Genomic DNA, 21,429 nt, shown 5'->3' with positions numbered 1-21,429 from the left:
CGTGAGATCATGACCTGAGCTGAAGTCAGATGCTCAACCGACTGAGCCACCCAGGCCCCCCTCTTGGGCGCATATTGAAAGATGACATGGGCAAAGTTGGAAGTCTGCAAGGGGACTTGTTGAAAAGATGTCATTGTGAATCCTTCAAGGGGCTCTAGGACAGAGGGAGCATTAGAGAGCCTCTGAGCCTATACCACCATCAACCTTTGACCTCTTCCACCTCACTGCCTCGCTCCACCAACTGGCTATACTCCCCAAGTTTCTTTACCTTTCAACTATTAGGTTTCATAATTATCTGTGGTCCTAAGTAGAGAAGGGCTTTAAAACTTTTTTTAAAATATTTTTTACAAATTTCCCAAAGTCAAATTGTAAATGAAGTCTTTTTGACCTACAATATTTCAAAGTATTTGCCAAACTAATTAGGCTTATTTGATATGTATATTTCATGGAAAGTATTGTCAAATAATACTAAGCCTTCTTTACATTGTATTTGTAAGATTGTGTATTTGTAAGATGTAGAGGAAGTCCATTCTCTTTCTGCAAGAAATGGGCCCACACTGCCAGACTTTTGCCATCTTGATGTGTTTATGACATGGCAACGTTTTGCTCCTGAATCAGAGAAATTAAGATGGGTGAACAATTGCAGTATTACTCGGCAATCAAAAAGAAGGAAATCTTGCCATTTGCAATTACATGGATGGAACTGGATGGTATTATGCTAAGTGAAATTAGAGAAAGACAAAAATCATATGGCTTCACTCATATGAGGACTTTAAGAGACAAAACAGATACATAAGGGAAGGGAAACAAAAAGAATATAAAAACAGGGAGGGGGACAAAACAGAAGAGACTCAAAAATATTGAGAACAAACTGAGGGTTACTGGATGGGTGATGGGAGGAGGGATGGGCTAAATGGGTAAGGGGCACTAAGGAATCTACTCCTGAAATCATTGTTGCACTATATGCTAAATAATTTGGATGTAAGCTTTAAAAAATAAAAGATAAAATTTTAAAAAAAGAGATGGGTAAACAATGGTTGTAAATTAAATGAACACCCAGGGATATGGGAAACCCAAGACACTTGTTTGGTTCCTCCTACCTCCCTCGAAAACCCCATTTTTTGCTTTTTGCATTCCTTCACCATCCTAAATGACCCAACTTATGAATAAACATTGTGTGAAAAGCTTCAATAAAGTTGCAAAAAAAATTTTTACCAGCAATGTCTGATTTCCATCTAGGTCCATAATCCTATAAAACTGGTTTTGTTCCCAGAGGCTTCAGACCTCCTTCTGGACCCTTTGAACACCTACAGCTAGACTTCATTCAACTGCTACTCATTATTGGTTATGAATATGTTCTTGTTATTGTATGTGGTTTTCCAGAAGGGTTGAAGTTTTCTCCTGCTACAAGGCTGATGTCCTCATGGCAGCAAGGAAACTGTTAGAAATTGCGTTTCCCACCTGGTATACCTTTCCCAATCTCCAGCGACAGAAGAACCCACCTTCACCAGGCAAATCAAGGAACCTGGATGAAAACCTTGCAAACTTCTTGGAATTATCATTGTCCCTATCATCCTCAATCTTCAGGTAAGGCTGAGAGAACTAATGGGATCCTCTAACTTTAAACTAAACTTGCCAAAACAACTGTACTTTCCTGACCGAAGGTATTGCTTTTGATTTTGCTGACTATTCACGGTATCCCTCTTGGGAAACACAAACTCATTCCACATGAGATAGTCGCCAGGAGACCAATGTCTATGGGTATACAACTTTCTCCTGATCCTTTATTATCTCATGCTAATATGACTGGCTTCTTAAGTCTTCAATGTCTTATGGTAAAGCCTATCATCAACAGGTTAAAGAAGCCTCTCCAGACTCCAATTCAAAGGATCTTGTTGGTCATAGTGGGGAGATCGATGATTGGGTATTCTGGAAATAGCATTAGAGAAAACAGTGTTTGAGCCTCATTGAAAAGGACCTTACCAAGTGCTCCTGACCACTGACACTGCTGCAAAATTGGAAGGCATTGAGCCTTGAGTACACATGTAACAACTGAAGAAGGATCCACCTGATATCTGGTGGTTTACAGACACTGGAGACCTCTGAAACAAATTGACAGGGAAGAGAAGTAGCTGGCATTGAGGTAAACTGCTTCTGCCCAAGACAATGGATCAAGACTTCATACTTTAAATATGAAATAGGTTCTCCCTCTTTTCCTTTTCTTTACTTTGGCATTGGCCTGGAAAGATAATGCCTCATTCGTAGCTCCCAGGCCATTGCTAAGGGAGGTAACCTTCCAGATTGCTGGATTTGTCATCAAAGATTCTGATCTTTCCATGGTGCTAAAGATCCTCTAGTCTTCCACGTGACCAATTTATCTTCTTTTCCTCCTGTCCCTGTAAAATACAATCAATCACCTCTAGAAGTCTTTTACTTTGTTCAACTTTTATGGCCAGAGCATCCAATACCTTCTTTTTACCTTTCTCCAATAATAAATGTATTTACCAGTGTGTGAGCCAGCCTAACACCACCTTGAACAAATCTACCTTGGTGACCATTCCATGACCTGAAGCCTTCTTGAACATAGCATCCTCCCCATTTTTTTTTTCTGTTTAAGCACACCCTAAAGTACAGTTTTAGGGCATAACATCCTTGATATGTTCTGGAGATATGAATGTAATTTTCAAACACTTCCTCCTAGATGGTCCCCAGAACATACTCTCCAGCCTTTGAGACTAAATTTAACATGCCTGCACTCTCTATACCATCTGGCAAAAAAGGGAGTGCATCAGCATTGGGTAGAACATCAAGCTGCCTTTGACCGAGCTAAGGTAGTAGCTGCTCAAGCTCAGGCTTTAGGGCACCCTTCCCTGGTATACCCCGACCTTAGATGTGACTGCTACACCAGATAAGGTGAACTGGGCTTGATGGAAGGAACAGCATGGGAAGTTAACTCCATTTAGCTTTTGGTCACAACTCTGGAAGGGAGCAGAGAGCTGAAATTCTCCTATTGAACAAGTGTTGAGTCCATAAGGTCCTTTAACAAGGGGAGCCCTTAATGACCATCCCTCTGATAAATGCCTGGACCAGTTTGCCTATAAAGGGGTGGACAGATGGTATATTTGCAAGAATGGCATCTGCAGTAGCACAAGCCTCTAAGATGCTTACTTACAACAAAGGAGTGTTCTCTCCACTAGTCCATCGGGAGCTGAATTACATGCTAACTTTGGGCAGCAGAATGTGAAATCTTTAACGCCCCCCCAGCCTCCTATGGAGAGACCCCATAACACATAAAGAAAGGCAAATGCCATATTCCTAAAGAAGCTTGCTATACAGATGGGTTTATTAGAGAGAATCCTAGTACTGGACTACAGTAGCGATCTAGCCCCAGACTGATACTATCCGGTTTGAGACTTGGAATAGGCTAAAAGCAGCCAATGGGCTGAATTGAGAGCTGCCTGGATGGTATATATACACGCACCTTGGCTCCTTACCCTCTGCATGGACACTTGGGCTGTCTATAGGGGTTTGACAACACAGGTGGCCCAATGGGCTAGGGACCCACAGAAATCATTATAAGTAGCAGAAATACGGAAAGATATATAGGAAAGGATACAGGACTCTGCTGCCTCCTATACTAATTTCCATGTCTCGGAGCATAGGCCTCCCTCACCCCCTGAGAATATTGAGACAGACCCCTTAGCAAAGATCAGGGCCCTTACCCCCATACAAAGTTTAGAATTGGTTGCAGGGGTTCATAAGCACAGTGAGCATCTCAGTACAAGGGTGGGATGGAGCATAGTGAAGTGCTGTACTGACCTCCTAGCAGCTGTTAGCAACTGCCTGATCTCTTACAGTCTGAGACCTAGGAAGGTTCCACACACCACACAATCCTCCTGGGATCCAACCAGTTTTAGACTGGCAAATTGATTGTATTGGTCTTCTACCCACAAGTCAAGAAAAAAAGCACATCAGAACTTGTGGTGATACAGCTTCTGGGCTCACACAAGCCACCCCTGCAAAAGAGCTAATCAAAATGCCAACATCAATGGCCTCAAACAACTTTGTGTCATGTATGGATAACCTCAAAGGATACATAGTGATAGGACATATATTTCACTGGACACAGGACTGGGCTCATGAACAGGACATACATGGGCAGTTTCATCTAACCTATAATCAACAAGCTGCTGGACTTACTGCAAGGAAGAATGACATTCTCAAAGCTCAACTCAGAGCCCTCTTACAGTGGCACATCTTGCCAGAAGCCATGACCTTGTTAAATTTGACAGCCTGTAGCCACACCCCAAACCCACGGTTAGGTACCAAAACCAGCATGCCTTCTGGAAAACGAGGCCTGAAGCACTGGTTCCTGAGCTCAAAGCAGGCCAGAAACAACTGTATTCTGTGCTCCTCAGCCCATTCTCCCTGGGGGAGGGGACGCTTGAATGGGGCTTGGAATGGCAACTTCCCCCAAGTTGAACAGGCTGTTTCTTGCCAGAGTGTGAGAAATATCCTGGAGGGCTAAAGTGGTCCCTGTTGATCCTGCTGGAGTTGGGGCCAAAACAGTCAACATATACGTATTCCACACAGGCATCGATACCACAAAGCACAATATGGCTGGTTACCTGACATGCTTGTTTGCACCACCTTTAATTTTACACGGAGAGGCTGACTCTTTGGCCTCAGGCAACGTGTCTGGTGTGTCCCTCCTGCTCATGCACCTCAGACTCCCTCTGTCCTCACGACAAAGAGTGAAGCCACTAGCATTATACTGAGGGAGAGGGTTTTCCCAGACAGTACCCACTAAGCATTTATTCTTTTGTCCTTAGCCTGCTGCTCCTCTCTCATGCTAGTGAAGGAAACCCTTTTCTGCAGTGGGCATAGACCTACAGAGATGGTTTACAGTGGGATTCATGCTAGCAATGAGGTTTCCTCCCTTTTTCAGGGGTTTCTTTTACTGCTGCTGTCTGTACTGCTGCTGTGGTTTAAGCCCTCAATTTGAACGCCATCTGGCAAAAACACCTACCTCCAAAAGCCCCTCCATGATGGCTCAGGGAATATGGCAGAAGAGGTGGGCGTGTGAGATCGCAAGAGCTGGATTTGAGGGGTGGAGTGTCTGAGCCAGACGAACACCATCTTGGACAAAGCTGCCATGATGATCGTTCTGCGACCTGAAGACTTCTTCAGCACAGCAACACACCCCTTATTTTTTCTGTTTGTTTAACCGCACCCTTGAGTACACTCTTGGGGTAGAACAACCTTAACCTGCTGTAGAGGTATGACTGTGATCCTCAAACATTTCCTCCTGGGTAGTCTCCTCGGCACGTACTCCCCAGCCTGGAGTGCTATAAAAGCGAGTCTTACGGGAGGTGGGGTTGTGGAGATCTATTCACTTTGTAGCTACCCAAGACATACCTCTGTCTGTAAGTCCCTTTAATAAACCATTTCTTGCGAAGCTGGACTTGTTGGCCTTTTTCTCCAGTCTTACAGCTCCTCCAGCCTCTGCGGGGTGTTTTCCTTTTCACGGAATACCCATCCTCCGTGGAAGGCATCCTTGCTTGCATACAAGACAGGAAAAAGTCAAGCCACTTATGGCTTTGGCAGTGTAATCGGAGCACGGTTGCTCAGGCTCACACAGCATTGGCCGCTTGAGTTTCTCTTTTCCTGACTGAACTTGACAGGTAGAGTGTATGTGACCAGGAGTGGGTTCAGAAAACAATTTAAAAAGGAGAATTTAGAATTGGTTTTCAGACCCAGAAATCTACATAACCCTAGAGGATGAGTATTGGTAAATTTGCTAAACTTGAACATGAATGCTTCATTTCTACTGAAACATGGTAGACAGGTTATAACTTTTTATTATCTGCAGTGAAAAATTTACTGAAGTCAAAATACTGGAGGTCTAATTGGTTGTCTTTGTAGACCATTTCGATGAGAGTGAGGGCTACAATAACCACAGGGTGTGATGGCTGCCTCCACTGAATTGTAGGAGTCACAAAAACAAAAGATACAAGGATTTAAATTTTTGAAAGAAAAAGTTTCAGTAATGCCCCTTTAAAAAGCCTTATTTCTCATAGGTACAGTGAAGAGAGGGCCAAAAATCAGACCCAAAATTGGAGCATTTTAGAGGCTGAATTAAAATAGAAGGTGAATTCACATCTTTGCCACACCTCTCACGTGCAAGCAAGGGGACTGATGAGCAAGTAATAGGACTCTGTGGATTCAAATGGGTTAATGTGGGTGGATCTTTGTCAATATAAGAACCTTCAATCCCCATATCTCTCTGAGCTTCCCTTGAAGAACGAGTCCCTCATCTAAGGAGGCTAGCCCTTCCTCGATTAAAGACACAGAGAAGATCTCACCTGAGAAAGTTAGCTTCTAGAAGAATGTCAATTCACCTAAAGTCATAAGCAACATAATTCATTCCAAACCCATAACTAGCTGCAGATACTAGAATGCCCCAAAGGGACAACTATAAAGTGTGAATTTGGATTTATTGCTCATGTATCAAAACAATTGCAACAAGTAGTTAACTTACATTGGCAGAAACCTTTGGAACGTGTACAGAAATGAATCTTAAAGGTTCTATACTAAGAAGGTCAGAACATGACATGAAACATACAAAATTTATTTACATGGACGCAGATAGAATTTCTAGCTTTCTTGTACTTAAGCAGGCAAGAAAGTCTCCAGTAGGCTTAAATAGTTGGGTAAAGTATTTCTTCAATGGAAGCCTACATAGAATCAGGCTCAGTTGTCACAACTTGCCTGTAAAATGAGGAAGAACTTAAAAACTTAGGAGTATCTCATAACCAACCAATTCTATTCCAAGGTCTACACACAAGAGAAATTCTTACACATGTACACCAGGAAACATAGAATAGAATGTCCAAATCTTCACTGTCTACAGCAACAAAATTCTGGTGGAGAGGGAGGAATCAAAGGTCCATCAATTGATGAGTGGATTAAATGATCTGTGGTATATTTACAGAATGGAATATTTTACAAGAATTCAAATAAATAAACTACAACAATATTCAAAATCATGGTGGTGGTACACTATTCAGAGAAATAATAAGGGTAAAAGACCACAGGGTCACCCGAGTGACTCAGTTGGTTAAGTGTCCACCTCTTGCTGTCGGCTCAAGTCATTATCTCAAGCTTCATGTGTTCAACCCCTGCATCAGGCTCTGCGCTGGCAGTGTGGAGGCTGCTTAGAATTCTCTCTCTCTCTCCCTCTCTCTCTCTGCCCCTCCCCTACTTGTGCTGTCTCCGTCTCTCTCAAAATAAATGAACTTAAAAATTTTTTTAATTTCAAAACTATATACAGCACAGTTGTGTTTTATAAGGAAAAAAAACAAAAATATCATTAAAATATGTAAAATAATATTTAAAATATTAAATTATATTGATAAAAAGTAAAACTATACAAAAGTGAAAGCAATGAATAAATCAACTCAAATGCAGCGTTGGGAGGATGGAATACAGGAAAATGGAGGATGGAATACAGGAGAATCTTACCCACAAGAAACTAGACTGAAAGACTCATATATCTACACCAAAAATGGATTTCTCAACACTGAATGGCAAACTTACATCCATCCAGCCAGCCACACGGACAGCTACACACCTCAAACTTCCCCAAATGGGGCTGTAGAGCATGGAGCAGCACGCACACTAGAAAATGTGTTTTCCACGGATAGCTGGCTCAAGTAAGAGTGGGATTGATGGGTGGGAATTTTCATATGCGGATTCACTTCCAAACTCTACAGACAGATAATCGACTCAAGCACTGTGGAGAAAACTAACAAACGAAGCAAGAAACGAAAATTATTTCTGGAAAACTGCACCTTATAGAAATTGCAGGAGTGGAGAAGATGATTTCCCAGTAACATAATCCTTTCGGCCTCCTGAACCACTCTGTGAAAAGACAAACTTCTGTTCCAAATCTGGTGACTACAAAGCTGAGTATAAACTCAGAACCTAGGAAGAAAAAAGAGCGACACCTTTACCATACACAAAGCTACATATATTGTGCTCTCACCCAAAAAATACCCACCATCAATTTAGTTGAAAAGGAAAGAAAATTATGGGAAATATTGAAATTGTTGACAAAAGGTGGTACAAAGAGCTCCTTCAACAGAAACTGTAAGCTGAAACCACAGGCTTCATCAGGAAGTACTTCTAAAATTGACCCCCCAGAAATAAAAATTCCCACTTATTTATATTTTTTTAAATAACAATTCAATTCTCTCAATTTTTAAATTTATTTACTGTTATTTTATTTTATTTATTTTTAACATAATGCCCTATCATGGGGTTCGATCCAACCAGGCATCCCTAGGAGGTTTTCTTTTCTTTTTTTATTTTTTCCAATTTTTAAAAATATAACTTATTGCCAAATTGGCTTACATACAACACCCAGTGCTCATCCCAACAAGTGCCCTCCTCAGTGCCCATCATCCATTTTCCCCTCTCCCTCACCCCCATCAACCCTGTTCTCTGTATTTAAGAGTCTCTTATGGTTTGCCTCCCTCTCTGTTTGTAACTATTTTTCCCCCTTTCCTTCCCCCATGGTCTTCTGTTCAGTTTCTCAAGATCCACATATGAGTGAAAACATATGATATCTGTCTTTCTCTGACTGACTTCACATAGCACAATACCCTCCAGTTCCATCCACGTTGCTGCAAATGGCATGATTTCACTCTTTCTCATTGCTAAGTAGTATTCCATTGTGTATATAAACCACATCTTCTTTATCCATTCGTCAGTTGATGGACATTTAGGCTCTTTCCATAATTTGGCTATTGTTGAAAGTGCTGCTATAAACATTGGGGTACATGTGCCCCTATGCTTCAGCACTCCTGTATCCCTTGGGTGAATTCCTAGCAGTGCTATTGCTAGGTCATAGGATAGATCTATTTTTAATTTTTTGAGGAACTTCCACACTGTTTTCCAGAGTGGCTGCACCAGTTTGCATTCCCACCAACAGTGCAAGAGGGTTCCCGTTTCTCCACATCAGGAGGTTTTCTTTTCTTTTATAAAAAAAAAAATTTTTAACGTTTATTTATTTCTGAGACAGAGAGAGACAGAGCATGAGTGGGGGAGGGGCAGAGAGAGGGAGACACAGAATCTGAAACAGGCTCCGGGCTCTGAGCTGTCAGCACAGAGCCCAACGTGGGGCTCAAACTCACAGACCGCGAGATCATGACCTGAGCCGAAGTTGGCTGCTTAACCGACTGAGCCACCCAGGCGCCCGAGGTTTTCTTTTCAAGGGGGGAATCTAAAGGAGGTATGAAGCCTAAGATCAAATAATTAAAGGCATATGGTAATATTTTAGTTTCAAAATTAATGCAAATTTTGTGCAAATTTTCATAGAAATTTCTTATAGACTGAAAGATAATATTCATGATAACCATTACAGTTTGTTTCTATTTTTTAATCTAAAAACACATCGTTTCTATATATACTAATATATATCGTTTTTAAACAAATCAAAAATTTAAGGTGTCTCTATTAATAACCTTCTATATTAGTACAATACTTATTTCCTATAAGCATTCAGATAAACCATGCTTTATTATTATTGTTTTTGATCCAGCACAGTGGCGCCCGAAAAAACATGCTGTAGAAAGAAAGAATTATTGAGGAAGCGGAGAGCCTCCTCTGGAACTTTAAGGAATAAACTGCGGGGCATTTGGTCCGGTTAGCCCCACTGCGCACCCCGCGCAGTCACATTGAGACGCTGTTGTGGGAAAGCGGCTAGATAAGTTTTCTCCCACTTTTGGCTCCAAATCAAACAACTGTTAAATGAAAGCTATTACTCTCCTTCCCTTCACCATAAGAGGACCCCGACCGGACTGCGGGGATCTAACACAACCGCAGGAGGGTCGGGTGAGCTTAGGTTGTTAACATCAGAAGGGAACGAAGAGTGGAGGAATGAGAAAGACCGGGCGTGACTCTCGAGAAAGAAAGCAGAAAAGCTGTTAGTCCTTACAGTGGGCGGGAAACCAGCCCTAACAACGGCCAGAGTGGGGTCAATGCCAAGCCTCCTAAGCATTCCAAGCACTCCTATTTTGCTTTCTTCTGACCCTACTCCTAAACCTCCTCCCATTCTTTTTGTCCTTTCTTTTCTTGTCATCTTTCTTCCTTCTTTTCTTCTTTCTTTCCTTCCTCCCTCCCTCCCTTCCTCAGACCTGCAACGAAGGAAAGCGGCACAGCCTGGAAGAAGGGCGCCTTTCCCCTTTTCCCCCAAATCTGCTCCTCCGCCGTGGGCCTCTGGGTGAGCTCGGCCCGGTCCTCACCGGTTCCTCCTCCCGGGTCATCCTCCCGAGTCCGCGTGGGCCAGGCGCCGTTTCCTCGGACGCCCCAACCGAATGCAGGAGCCTAGACGTGGGATGGGAGGATGCCAAGATTCGCTCGGCGTCCGGGTCCCCGCCCACAACTGAGGTCCTACCTCCGTCCGGCGGCCCCCAGGCTCCCCTCCATGCCCCGGCGCTGCCCGCGCCCCCAGCCCTCGCTGCCCGGCCCCGCTACCTGGAGGCTCCGGGTAGCCTAGGTCCAGAGAGGAGCCGCACCCCCCCTTCCGTCCCCACCTCCGCGGCAACTGCCAGCTCTGCTGCCCTCACGCCCACCCACCCGCCCGCTCCGAGGAACGCTCCTGCCGCCTCTACGGTCAAACTCTGAATCAACCACATCCGTAAAGCGAAAGAAAAAAGTTTTGGTATATGGTAAAATGTCATTACGAAATGATGTCCTCAAAACCAGTGAAATTTTTAGGCACTTAATTTTATGGATGATTTGGGGACACAGTTATGGAAGAAATGAAGATGATTTAAAACTGAAGAGTTAGATAAATTTCGATAAGTAGATTTCAGGGAAGCAAAGTTTCGGAGCTGGAGGACCCAGCAAGGAAGCACTCCGCGCAGGCGCAGTTGCCGACCTGGCTGCCCGTCTTCCGCCTCCGCGGCGGGGCCTCACCGAGCTCCTGACTCCCCCGTGTGCCCCGTGTCCAGAGACGGCGCGGCTCCCAGCCTGGGGAGTTTGAACAGCGCCACACTTCCCGTGACTATATACGGTCTTCGAGAGCCCCAGGCACGCTTTTGCATTCCTTGGCCCCTCAATCCATAAAAGAAAAAAAACCAATCTCTTTCAGGTCGGCTTTGGTTTTAAGACCTTACATTTATATTAAATATTTTCTTCGACCAAGGACTTCATTTTTCCCTTTTGATTTTAAAAGAAACTAAAAGAATTTTGTGAGGCCGTGAACTTACTGTGAGGCCCCAGGCATTTTGCCTAGTGGCATAGTCAGCCCTGCCCTTTGTGCTGCTGATTCCTCTTGGCTCCGGGCAGTTGGTGCTCAGTCTCCAGGGGTGGTGGGTTCTAAAGCTTCCCGAATAAGATTTTCTTTCCTCCGCCGCAGCCTCCACAGTTTTTGCCTTGAGAGATGCGGCGAAGGATTCAACAGCTGCCCGGCTATAAGGTTTTATGCTGCCTTCGAAGGACTCTATGGTTTTTGTAAATAAGCAAACCTCCCACAGATGGAAATTGTTCCTTCTCAGGTCATTCTGCTAACATTAGAACAGTAAACACAATAGTTTCTTTCATTGGAGTGAGTTGCGCAGATAAAAGAAACCTAAGCGAGTTTCCAACTGCGAACATGTGAAGCAACGTGCAGACGCCACGAGACTCACCGAGATGGAATCTGAGCACAGAAGGGCCAGGGCCACGGAGCGGGGACATTTCCCGGCTGCGTGGAGTCCTCGCGGCTGCTGGCTGCCCGGGTGCCGCGTCTCCCGGAAGGCCACCGCGCGCGGGCAAGTTGGACAACCCGCCACGCCCCCACTCGGCCGCCCCCGCGCGCACGGAGAAAACCCCCACCGCCCACCCCGTGCACTGCAAACCAGGCGCCCCAGGGTCCCCGCTCGGGGACCGGCACCGGCCACTCCCGCTCCTGCGCCTCGTCCTTCCCCAACAGCCAACCAGAAACGTAAGTGAAAAATCAGAATTAGAGCACTTTTTGTACCATTTTATTAAGAAAGCTAAAGGAAAATCTCCCAACGTCTGTGAAGGCCAAATTCTTACATTGAGTAATTAGAACAGATTACTAAACGGGGCGGTTACTGTAGCCTCGTTGTCCCAGGAGATTCGTGCCCGGCATGCTCGCAGAGGAAGTCTCAGGGGCCCTGGGCGCTTCAGACGGGCGGCGCCGCCGCCGCCCCGGGGATCCGGGCCACAGAGCGTGGGACCCAATCCGCGGAGCCTTTGAAAGCCGAGGGGTGGCTCGTCTGGCAGGAGGAGGACGCCGCTCTCAAGCGTCTTCACCGCGAACGGCGGTCCCGGCGACGCCGGCGCAAGGAGGCTCTGCCGCGGGGCACCTCTGGTTGCTTGCGGGCCTCTGGGCATTGAGGCCGCGGCTGGCGGCCCTGAGCCTCGCCTCCACGTGCTCCGCTTCTGGGTCCGTGTCGCCAGCAGTACTGGTGCAGCAGCCCGCAAGGGCGACGAAGCAGGTCTTGTTTGAAGTCCTGGTCGTCCCTAGAGAGCTGGCCAAGCTTCGGATACAAAGGGAGCGGCCAGGGCCCAGAGCTCAATGAGTGCAAAGGCAGCGGCGTGCTGGGTCCCTGCTCCCGCTGTGCCAAATCCCAAGCCTGGCGCACGCAGAGCGGATGGATGTGCCCCATGGATAGCTGTGCCCCATTGCTTCAGCGGCCCACGGGAGGGAAAGTGTGCACAGACTCCTTTCTTGCAAATTTATACTCTCCTGGGCGCAGGGCATAGGCCCACAGGATATTAGGATGGGTGGGGACGTGTTCTAAGGTGTAAATTGCCTCGGAAGTCGGAGCCCGATGAAATTAAGGGCAAAGTCAATCATCTTGGATGGAGTTATCTGAAGTTGAATTGATTTTGTTGGCTGACATTAAAGAGTGTTTGTTTTAAAAGAAAATTTGGGTGGAGGGGCTTGGTCAAAACAAGCTATTTACAGGGTTACTCTTTTATTTACGAAAATCCTAGGGGCAACTGTGTGGCTCCGTCGTTAAGTGTCCATCTTTGGCTTTGGTCATGATCTCAGGGTTGGTTAGGTGAAGCCCCAAGTTGGGCTCTGTGCTGGTAGCTCAGAGCCTGGAGCCTGCTTCAGATTCTGTCTCTCTGCCCCTCTCCTGCTTGTGCGCTCTCTCTCTCTCTCTCTCTCTCTCTCTCTCTCTCTCTCAAAAATAAACATTTTTTATAACAAAAAAATAATAACTTTTTAAAAAATCCCACGTGCCTGACAATTTTTGGTAACTTTCCATCCATTGATTCTCATGGACATGCCAGCAGATTTTACCCAGATGGCCAGAGTGAGAAGTGGCTGGCTATCTCTGCATGAAATCACACTGCTGGTTAGTGACAGAAGTCAGATTCACACCCTCATCTTATATTTGTCTGTTTCCAAGTTAAAATAGCTTCAGAATTTCAGCCAATATGTATGATGGGGAGGGGGTCAAGATCTAAGGATCCAGATACTGTTTCTGTTCAAGGTCGGTCCATCATTTCTCTATATGGGACACTCAGCTAGGACCTAGCCTCTCTTATCGACATATTTTCATCTATTGGTTGGAGATAAAACTCAACATTTTACAAGGTAGCCTTTATGATTAAATTGGATACAAAGGCTATGTAATTAAATATCCCTGGCAGAAAATAAGTTGTTCTGTTACAATTACTATTTTCATTGTCATCATTGGTGATATGGCCACTGAGATAAATATAACATCGATAAATAAAATATAAAATGTCTTTTTGTATGTGATTACTCGTGGTGGATTGCTTTTTCCTTCCTGCATCATATCTATCGTGAAATTGAATCCTATTACATCCTTCCTCAAATATTTCAGACTTCGTACATCCATTTGGTAAATTTGTCAGTGTATCCTAACCTACATTTCCTTGATCAGACGTTTATCTTCAATGTAACAAAGTCAGTTTAATTCCAAGAGCATAACAAGCATGTTTTGAGCACCCGCCATGAGCAGGGTGCTGTGGTTGGTACGGCACATGCAGAGTCGAAGAACGGGTTCCTGCTTTTGCATAACTCACATTTCAGGGGGAGAACAGAGTCACAGTCAAGAAACCATGGAGACACAGACAACTCTTACTCCCTGTGGTGGTTCATTTGGTGCCAGGAAAGAAAACTTCTAATGTTTGAGATGACTGCCACCAAAGACCGTCTTTTTCATGAGCTGAGGAAAAAAGACAATGGTAGAGGTAAAATGAGAAATAAACAGGAAAAAAGAGGATAGGCAGTCAAAGCTGAGAGAGAGAGAGGGAGACAGAGAGGGTTGGGGGTAGAAATAAGGACATAGTAAGGATGAAAACATGGACAAGAGAAGAAGCAGAGGGTTGGAAGCTCTGGTCAAGGCAGCTAGTATCACTAAGTCGAAGGAATTCATTGGAAAACATGGTATCTTTGCAGCTAACTCAGGGCATGGGACACAGATACTCCAGACAGAAAGCTCTGTTGGGCTGAGTCCAAGAGTGGGACAAACATGGTTCAACATCCCTGTTCTCTTTGAAGGCTCAGCCTGCAGCTCACTGGGTTTGGTGGTGTAGAACCTTCCCAGAGACTTGTTTGAACCACAGTGATAGCTGCTTCCCACCAGTGAGGTTAGGGGGAGAAAGTCCGCATTGTAGATGCATCAGAAAGAAGCCTCTACAGTGAGAACCAGCAATGTGGCCAGACTGCAGATGATTAGCCCCCTTCTCAACAAAGTGGGGATCGCCGGGATTCAGACAAGATCTACTCATTATATTCCATTGAGATGTCTTAAAATCTCTTTTCATCTATGAGATCCCCATCTCTTTCATTTTTTTCCCTTTTATTTTGTGAAGAGAAGCATATGTTAAGTATAGCACCTCCTCTGTTTTTTAAAGTTTCATTCATAAACAACCTTTCTGAGTATCAAAGCTAGGAATGTTCCACTGACCCTGTGTGTTGGCATGGAGCAAGTTCATCCTTCAATATTGGGCATGTGAAGCAGCAAGATTTGCCTAGGTAGCTATTTTCTCAAGACAAGAATTAAGTGATTTCAAGAAGACAAGGCAGATGGGGCACCCGGGTGGCTCGATGGGTTAAGCGTCCGACTTCGGCTTAGGTCATGATCTCACAGTTTGTGAGTTCAAGCCCCACATAGGGCTCTGTGCTGACAGCTTAGAGCCTGGAGCCTGCTTCAGATTCTGTGTCTCATTCTCTCTCTGCCCCTCCCCCACTTGTGCTCTGTCTCTGTCTCTCAAAAATAAATAAATGTAAAATAAAAAAAGGGAAAAAGAAAAAAGAAAAGGTGGAACATGCACCCTAATGTCCATAGCAGCATTATCAAAAATAGCCAAACTATGGAGAGAGTCCAAGTGTCAATATATACAATATTCCATAATGGAATATTACTCAGCCATCAAAAGGAATGAAATCTTGCCATTTGCAATGATGTGGATACAACTAGAAAGTATTAACGCTAAGTGAAATAAGTCAGAGAAACACAAATACCATATGATATCACTTATATGTGGAATTTAAGAAACAAAGGGACAAGGAGGAAAAAGAGAGGAAAGCAAACAATAAGAGTCTCTTAACTATAGAGAACAAACTGAGGGTTGATGGAGAGAGGTGGGCGGGGAATGGGCTAAATGGATGATGGGATTAAAGAAGGCATTTGTTGTGTTGAGCCCTGGGTGTTATATATAAGTAGTGAATCACTAAATTCTACTCCTGTAAACCAATATTACACTATATGTTAACTAACTAGAACTTAATTAAAACTTGAAAAAGAAGACAGAAAGAATATTTTATAGACTTCACAATCATTGAAATTGATATGCAAAAATGTAGATGGATTTTAGAATAAAACAACTCCATTTCTTATCCACCTATACCAAAAATAAGTTTTGGTCTATTGTTAAGGAAAAAGGTAGCATGAAAGAATATAGATTTGTGAGAATGGTTAACAAGAACATATATAGGCAGGGATTGGACTTCCTCAGTAAGAAAATCAAGGACAGTCTCTGCGTGGGGCAAGAGGGTTCCTTTTTCTAGGGTTTGGGGTCCTGGTCTTAGAATGAGGAGGCCTTGCCTACTGATTGCTGTCTTATTGCTAATCTTTTTGCTTTTGAGAAAGAAGTCAGGTAAAATGCAAGCTCCTTAAGGGGGAAAACCACAGTAGAGTCTCTCACACCTAGTGCAGAAATTGGTGACAGCTGTGGGCCCACCTTACTTAATGAAGGGGCGGATGTGATTTGGAGCTTACAGGATATCCGGTTAGCACTAGTTATTGCATAGAATCAGTAAGTGTCTGATTCTAATTTGAACCCTTATTTTCCCCTATCAGTAGACTACTTCTAAAGGGGCTCATTTTTTTCTAGAGGGCCATAGGGTACTCTCAGCAACGAGATTTAAAATTTAGCTTAATTTTCTCCATTTTATATTATAATTGCCTGCAATCCTGTCAAAATTGATACAGCTGTTTGTCTTCAACCTTGTGTAACAACCCTTGGTGAATTGAAGGGATTAAAGAAGGGGCAGTAGAGGAAATGCATCCTGAAACAGAATAACCCTTTTGTTGCTATCGGTGCACAGACAGTAGTATGCTCTTAGGGTGACTATGTCCTGGCACACAGCGGGTGACCAGCAGTGATGTGAGGGTTTCTTACAGAGAAGCTGGGAATGTTGGGGTGGACCACAGTGAGGACTGTGATGTGATGGCTCTGTGGACAATATAGGAAGACATGAGAAAAACTCATGTTTGCACGTAAACTTGACATAGGTAACAATAAACAGGAAGGGAATTGACCCTTGGAGTCCATGTTATGATTAAATTCTAAGTCCCAGTTTCAAAACCAGGATAGGGACTTACAGACTCAGCTTGGGAAAAGATGCCAAGACTTAGGCCAACACCCAGTACCCAATTAACACAAGTGTTAAGCATAAACTTGTCTACTCCTGCAGACATATGGATGGGGAAGAGGGGAGCAGTGGTCTAAGTACGGGAGGGGTTGGATGGTGAATCCCACAGTAATGCACCAGAGGCTACTTCTTCCACTATTAAGCATGAAGACTGTGAGAATAATACTATTTTTGGCAAAGCTGACTTTTTCACACAATTTTTGTTCTAGCAACTCATGCTGGAGTATAGTATATAAATTGGATTGCCATGCTGCATTAAATAGAAGACAGTGTCTTCCAATAAAAACAGAAAGGTGTCCCAAACAGTAATACCTGACAAGTCAAATTATTGATGTGTGTGTGTGATATGATTTTCTGGAGGGGAATGATTTTTACATATTTGCATTTGTATTTGTGTGTTTGATTTTGTATAAAACTATAAATGCACTCCAAGGTATCAATACTGGTTACCTATCATTTAGGAGGTTGGGAGAAGGAGGGGGGAAGTTCTGTTTTCACTTGACACCTTACTGTTCTATTCATGTAAAAATATATTTAAATTTTAACAGTAAAAGTATTTAGAAATTATTAAGAGACAAATAAAAGGATTCTAATGCCCATTTACTTTACCTTTAAATTATAATAGCTAATATTTACTGAGAAATTGCTATATGAGAGGCATTATATTAACAGGTTTTATTATCCTATTTCATTAGGTGCTGGTATTAAATGCATTTTACAGGCAAAAAATGTAGAGGTGCAAAATTTAAGTAATATTTCAGCATGAGGAACTGCCAAGCAAATGTTTGGCTGAGTAATGTGCATCCCCATTGGGAAATCCCCCCTCTGTGTGCTGTAGTCACCCAGGCACTGTCTACTCTCTACAACGCAGGTGTTCACACATTCTTGATGTCTGAAGACACACATTTAAAGTCACATGGCTAATGAGTGCCTATGCAATCTATTTAACTTCCCTTTTTTTCAATAAGGATTAAAATGATGCACATTTCTTTTTTTAATTTATGTTTTAGTTAGTTCATATATAGTGCAATTTTGGTTTCAGAAGTAGAATTCAGTGATTCATCACTTACCTACAACACCCAAACATACAACATCACAAGAAGTGCCCTTCTTGGGGCATCTGGGGGGCTCAGTCAGTTAAGCACCCAACTTTGGCTCAGGGCGTGATCTCACAGTTCATAATTTCGAGACCCTAGCTGGGCTTTGTGCTGACAGCCCAGAGCCTGGAGCCTACTTGGGATTCTGTGTTTCCTCTCTCACTGCCCCTCCCCTGCTCACACTGTGTATCTATCTCTCTCTCTCTGTCTCTCTCTCTCTCTCTCTCTCTCTCTCTCAAAAATAAACATTAAAAAATCTTTTTTTAAAAATAAGTGCCCTTCTCAATACCCATCACCGTAAGTGATGCACATTTCTTATAAGATATCAGGAAAATAATGGGAACTTTTACAACCAGAAATGGAAAGTATCCCTGTAAAGGGACTCTGGGTGTCTAGATAAAGGGTCCTGAGAGCAGGAGCAGCCTCAACTGGCAAGTTATCATCTACTTCAGCAGTGATCCCCAAAAGCAGGCTTCAGCTTTCTGTGTCAGATAGCAGGGATATATCTATCCAGGTGTGAACCGTCAGTGGATGCTTGTGTTGTAGAGAGAAAAAGGGGCCTGGGTGGCTATCACTCATAAGAGTGGGGTTTCCCAACGGGAAGCTCCATTACCCAGGCGAAGACCTAATGAGCAGCCCACAAGTTCACATGCCTCTCCCTCCAAACTGCACCAAACAGGGCACCAGTTCTTCTTAACTCTCCTAGGCAGAAACTGCTAAGACAGAGGATAATTTATTAGGGGATCTGGAATTAACACCATCTAAATTTACAATGTTACTTTTAAATCAAAATTCTATGGGTCTCGGGGCGTCTGGGTGGCACAGTCGGTTAAGCGTCCGACTTCAGCTCAGGTCACGATCTCGCGGTCCGTGAGTTCAAGCCCCACGTCTGGCTCTGGGCTGATGGCTCAGAGCCTGGAGCCTGTTTCCGATTCTGTGTCTCCCTCTCTCTCTGCCCCTCCCCCGTTCATGCTCTGTCTCTCTCTGTCTCAAAAATAAATAAACGTTGAAAAAAAAAATTTAAAAATTCTATGGGTCTCTAGTGCCAGGAAAGGCTTCTTGAATAGCCACTTATAACACTTTTTTTTAATACTCTCTTTATTTTATATTCTACCTGGCAAGTATAGTGTCACAATACCTAAAAACTACAAAGCTCAGCGGGTGTGTGTGTGTTGGGGGGGGGGGGGGGAGGGTCATATAATCTGACCAAATGAAGAAAAAAAAAAATGTGAACACACTTTCCAACACTATCAGATCTCTCTTATCAATCCCTTGGTTATATTTCTGATCAATTTCATAATTTATTAGGTCAAGATCATATATTTGAGCAGTGTTCTTATCAGTAATTAAATCTTTCAATCAAAATGAACTCAAAAATTTGATCCTTCTTTTAAATTATTTATCAAGTATGACTATGCAAGTAGGTCCTCTTGGATAGAGGACTCTGAGATTGTTATGGTCCATATAGATCCTATTTGGGCCACAGAAAGTCACCATTTGCCTGCCCTCTGTCCATGACTTTATTAATCTTGTTCTAGACTCAGAGTCCTTAAATTTGATGTTCTCTCTTGATAACTGCTCCCTCAGATTTTGTGTCGCGTTTTCATCACATTATTCTGATTTAACTTGAAAAGACACTCCCATATCTCTAATAATTCTATTTTGACTCTCCAAGGTAACATGGCACCCTCCCTGTTACCTTCTTTTCAATGGATTTGTAGAACATTCTTGATAGCACTTATTATACTAAAATAGTCTAATGCATTTATTTGCTGGCATGCTTACTGTCTGTTGCTTCGAAGAGAGGAAAAGTAGATGCCACTGAAAAAAAGAGAAAAACACCTTTCCTGGAAGGTTTTTTTTTTTTTTCCATTTTGCTTCTCTGAAAACACTAGTAAGCTTGCTATGACCACCTAAATGCTAGCACGACCCAATCAGCAGACTCAACCAAAACCGCACTCGACGCAGTTCTGATTAACGTCATTCAGGAAGAGCATGTTTATGTATCTCCTCTCACCAAGCCAGGCTTCCTGAAACAATCTGCACTGAAGGTTAACACCAACATCTGTTTTCAGCACCTTGTTTTCTTTTTTTTTTTTTCAACGTTGTTTTTTTTTTTTTAATTTATTTTTTTTGGGACAGAGAGAGACAGAGCATGAATGGGGGAGGGGCAGAGAGAGAGGGAGACACAGAATCAGAAGCAGGCTCCAGGCTCCAGGCTCCGAGCCATCAGCCCAGAGCCTGATGCGGGGCTCAAACTCACGGACCGTGAGATCGTGACCCGGCTGAAGTCGGACGCTTAACCGACTGCGCCACCCAGGCGCCCCAGCAGCACCTTGTTTTCTAACGACTAAACTTCCTAGGCTAGAAGACTGGTGCCTCCTTCTCATCTCTCTTGGCCTCTTGGCCCCGACATATTGTTTTACCATCTACAAGCCTGAGGGGTTGGAGCTTCATCTGTCATCGTGCTGCAAGGGTTTGGCTGTCTGCCTGCAGGAGGCAGGAGCCCTGCCTACTGCCTGCCCTGCACACCACAGAAGCCCGGGTCTGGGCCACCTCCAGCAGCTGAGAGGAGGCTCGGGGGAATGGCACACCTCCTGCAATGAGAACTGCCGGGACAGGGGGGAAAATGATGGGGACTCAGAGATTTTGTGCAGTGAGAAGCTGGAAAGCTACCAGACTGGCCTGCCTTAGAGCTGATACTTGCGTTCCTCTGGTCCAGCATTAGCCTCATGGAGCCTAATACTGGAGGTCAGGGGCTGAATTAGACCCAGAAAACACCAGGGCAGGTGGTTGTGGAGAGAACTGCAAGAGGGTATCCACATAGGGAAGAGTCCCCAGACTTTGCCCTTCTCTAAGCCTACCTGGGTGGCTGAGCCTCAGTGCTTCCCTCCCCACCTGGGTTAGAATAATACCCGCTTGGCCCCATTGCTAGTCACTGCCTTCCCAGGATTCAGAGGCCCGGAGCCTATTTAGCCTCTAGGATGGCTTTTCAAAATCATGCCTTCCATTGTATTTCTAAGGGCTGCATAGTTTGGGATTGTACAGATGTACGATGATTTTTTTTTCCTAATCTTTTACTGCAAAGCACCCTTGTTTTTATTCTTTTTTTAATTTAAATTTTAGTTAGCATACAGTGCAATATTGGTTTCATGAGTCGACTTCAGTGATTCTTCACTTACATACAACACTCTGTGCTTATCATAACAAGTGCCCTCTTTAATGCCCATCACCCATCTAGCGCATCCCATCTCCCTCTGTCAACCCTCAGTTTGTTCTCTATGGTTAAGAGTCTTTGTGGTTTGTTTTCCTCTGTTCTCTTTTTTCCCCCTTCCCATATGTTCATCTGTTTTGTTTCTTAAATTCCACATATGAGTGAAATCATATGGTATTTGT

The 21,429-nt window shown here is 43.8% G+C and overlaps 1 long non-coding RNA gene across 1 annotated transcript; it reads left to right on the top strand.

Annotated features, from left to right (window-relative positions):
• Positions 1 to 1,231: 1,231 nt before the first annotated feature.
• Positions 1,232 to 5,458, top strand: LOC123380110. Its single transcript, XR_006585446.1, has 2 exons — positions 1,232 to 1,587; positions 4,949 to 5,458. It is a non-coding gene; the product is annotated as an uncharacterized LOC123380110 (long non-coding RNA).
• The last annotated feature ends 15,971 nt before the right edge of the window (positions 5,459 to 21,429 follow it).

The sequence above is a fragment of the Felis catus genome, chromosome A1 (assembly GCF_018350175.1).
Source record: "Felis catus isolate Fca126 chromosome A1, F.catus_Fca126_mat1.0, whole genome shotgun sequence".
NCBI lineage: Eukaryota > Metazoa > Chordata > Mammalia > Carnivora > Felidae > Felis > Felis catus.
The sequence above is the reverse complement of the archived record's forward strand: the minus strand, read 5'-3'. Positions and strand labels throughout refer to the sequence as shown.